A 3,328-nucleotide genomic window follows, 5' to 3' on the forward strand; every position below is an offset into this window, starting at 1 on the left:
TATATATATTTGTAGAGACAGGGTTCTGCTTTATTGCCCAGGCTAGTCTTGAACTCCTGACTTCAAGGCATCCTCCTGCCTCAGCTTCCCAAAGTGCTGGGATTACTGGTGTGAGCCACTGTGCTGGACCATAAATAGTTATGCTGTATTGTTTAAGGAATAATAGCAAGGGGGAAAGTCTACATGTTCGGTACAGACACAAGCATTCATCTTTTTTTCCACATATTTTTGATCTGTGGTCATGTAGCGGGCTGACTGTATAATGAATTCTCACGTCCTTAACACTCAGCTTTGACAGTTACCAGTATTTTGCTCATCTTGCATTATCTTGGATAGCCCTTAGCTGTCCAATACAGTAGCCACTAGCCTCGTGTGGCTATTGAAGTTTAAATGCTTCAAGTTTAACCTCATTTCAAGTGTTCAGTAGCTGTCCATACATGATTAGTGGTTACTGTATTAGCGGTTACTGCAAATAAATATTATTGGATAATGCTGTTTTTTCCCCCCAGATTTGTTTTTAAAGCAAATTCCAGACATCCTGTCATTTCTTCAGTAAATTACTAACTGTGCATCTCTAGTTGGTTCATCACCACTACTCCATTATCCCAACTAACAAAGTCTGATGTTCCCTGATTGGCTACAGAATATCTTTTTACGTTTGGTTTGTTCACATGAGAAGCTTAACAGGGTCTCCATTTTTTTTATTTTATACCCCTTAAGTTTCTGTTGTGTCTGTTCTCTTCCTCCTCCCTTTTCATTTTTTTAATCCACTGATTTATTGAAAAAATAAAGTTATTTGTTCTTAAAATGTCCCACATAATATTTGGATTTGGCTGACTGGTTTGTTTTCATTGCTTAAACTGGTTATCTTTGTATTTCCTATAAAGAGCAGCTAGATAGTTTAACTGTCTAGCATTCTAGGTTGATAAGTCATTTTTTTCTCAGCACACTGAAGACATAGTTCTGCTTTCTTCTGATGTCCATTATTGCTGTTGAGACATCAACTATCAGTCTGTTTTTCCTTTTATAGGTGACGTGTGTTTTTCCCCTGGCTGCTTTGGAAATTATGGGAAAAAATCAAATACCAAGGAAGAAAAATCTATAATGAAATTAGATGTGGATTTCTTTTTATGTATTCAGCTTGGGGCTTATAATACTTCCAGTACCCAAAGGTTAGTGTCTTTCACTACTTCAAGAAAATTGCTAGGTTTTCATCTAATAGTGCTATCAAAATTCTAATCTAGTAGTTAATACTGGCATTGAATTTCTCATTTCAGTGGGTTTATTTTTCATTTCTAAAAATTGCTTTTTAAACTAACCATTTTATAGTATCTTATTCCACATCCAAATTTTTGTTAATTTCTTTAAGCTTTTATATTTTTTAAAGTATGTCTAAAAGGATAATATCTGAAGTGTTAAGCTTTTCCACCTGATAGCTGTGTTTTAGTTGTGTCTTACACATGGTACATTGCGTATTTGTGTTTGTTTCTTAAACTGTGCCTTCCTCAGTTTACTTAGAACTTTGCATATAAGATTTTTTTCTCAAGACCTGACTTAAAGTTGATTTTCCAGAGATAGGTCCATTTGCTTGCACTAGTTGCTTGGGGACAATGCCACTTAGGACCCTCTTAAAGTGAAATTATTCTCTTGAGGTTGTTTGAACTACACAAATGAATTTGGACTGAAACCTAAAAGAGAGCACTTGTATATACAAATCCTCAAGAGAGATTTTCTTTCTATTATGCCTGACAGGTACAGTTCCTTGCTTCATGTTTTCATATGGAAATTTTACTTTCTTTTTAAAAAATTTTCACCATGGATTTTCAGTCATACCCAGGAATAGAGTGCTATGATGAAGCTACTATGTAGCTACCACCCAGCTTCCATGATTGTCACCATTTTGCCATTCTTACTACATCCGTTTTCTCCCTTGCTTCCTTTCATAATTCAGTTTTGTGTTTTTTTTTTTTTTTGAGAGAGTCTCGCTCTGTCTCCCAGGTTCAAGGTTCAAGTGATTCTCCTGCCTCACCCTCCCGAGTAGCTGGGATTACAGGCACCCGCCACCACACCTGGCTAATTTTTGCATTTTAGTAGAGGCGGGGTTTCACCATGTTGGTCAGGCTGGTCTTGACTGGTTTTTTTAAAGGAGTTGACACCGAAAGGACAGGCAAGAAAGGCAAAAATAATGAAGTGAAACTACATCAAACTATCATGTCATCTACAAACAGATAATTTTACTTCTTTTCCAATGTAGATGCCTTTTGTTTTCTTGCATAATTGTTCTGCCTAGAACTTCCAGTCATATGTTGACTGGAAGTGGCGAGGATGGGCATCTTGTTCCCAATCTTAGAGGAAAAGCCTCCAATTTTTTATAATTGACTGTAAGCTGTGGCTTTGTCACCTATGGCCTTTACTGGTATTGAAGTGCATTCCTTCTATAACTAATTTGTTGAGGGTTTTTATCATAGAAGAATGCTGAGTTTTACCAAGTGCTTTTTCTGCATCTATTCTAATGATCATATAGTTTTTATCCTTCATTCTGTCAGTATGGCGTATCACATTGATTTTGCATATCTTGAACTATCCTTGTATTTCTGGGATAAATCCCACTTGATCATGGTGTATGATCCTTTTAATGTACTGTTGAATATGGTTTGCTAGTATTTTATTGAGGAGTTTTGCATCTATTTTCAGTAGGGATATTGGCTTGTAGTTTTTTGCTGTTACAGTGTTTTTTTCTGGCTTTGGTATCAGTGTAATGCTGACCTCATAAAATGAGTTTAATGAAGAGCTTGGTTGGGCTTTTCTTCCATTTTTTTGGAAAAGTTTGAGAAGGATTATTCTTTAAATGTTTGGTAGAATTCAACAGTGAAGCCACCAAGTCCTGGGCTTTTCTCTGATGGAAGATTTTTCCTCACTGATTTAATCTCCGTACTCTTATTGATCTTGTCAGGTTTTCTATTTATGATTCAGTCTTAGCAGGTTTTTAGGAATTTATCCATTTATTCTAGATTATCCAATTTTTTGGCATATAATGTTTCATTATAGTCTCACAATCCTTTGTATTTCTGTAGTTACCAGTTGATTTTTTTTTTTTTTTTCTCTTGAGACAGAGTCTTGCTCTGTTGCCCAGCCTGGAGTGCAGTGGCCAGATCTCAGCTCACTGCAAGCTCCGCCTCCCGGGTTCACGCCATTCTCCCACCTCAGCCTCCCGAGTAGCTGGGAGTACAGGTGCCCGCCACCTCGCCCGGCTAGTTTTTTGTATTTTTTAGTAGAGACGGGGTTTCACCGGGTTAGCCAGGATGGTCTCGATCTCCTGACCTCGTGA

The 3,328-nt window shown here is 37.2% G+C and overlaps 1 protein-coding gene across 1 annotated transcript in view; it reads left to right on the forward strand.

Annotated features, from left to right (window-relative positions):
- Positions 1–1,030: 1,030 nt before the first annotated feature.
- ZNF177 (zinc finger protein 177) overlaps positions 1,031–3,328 on the forward strand; it is a 9,266-nt gene continuing 6,968 nt past the window's right edge. The window contains exon 1 of the mRNA XM_011994303.1: positions 1,031–1,172. The gene's annotated coding sequence lies outside the window, so the exon portion shown is untranslated. The remainder of the gene's footprint in view (positions 1,173–3,328) is intronic.

The sequence above is a fragment of the Mandrillus leucophaeus genome, unplaced genomic scaffold (genome assembly GCF_000951045.1).
Source record: "Mandrillus leucophaeus isolate KB7577 unplaced genomic scaffold, Mleu.le_1.0 Scaffold451, whole genome shotgun sequence".
NCBI lineage: Eukaryota > Metazoa > Chordata > Mammalia > Primates > Cercopithecidae > Mandrillus > Mandrillus leucophaeus.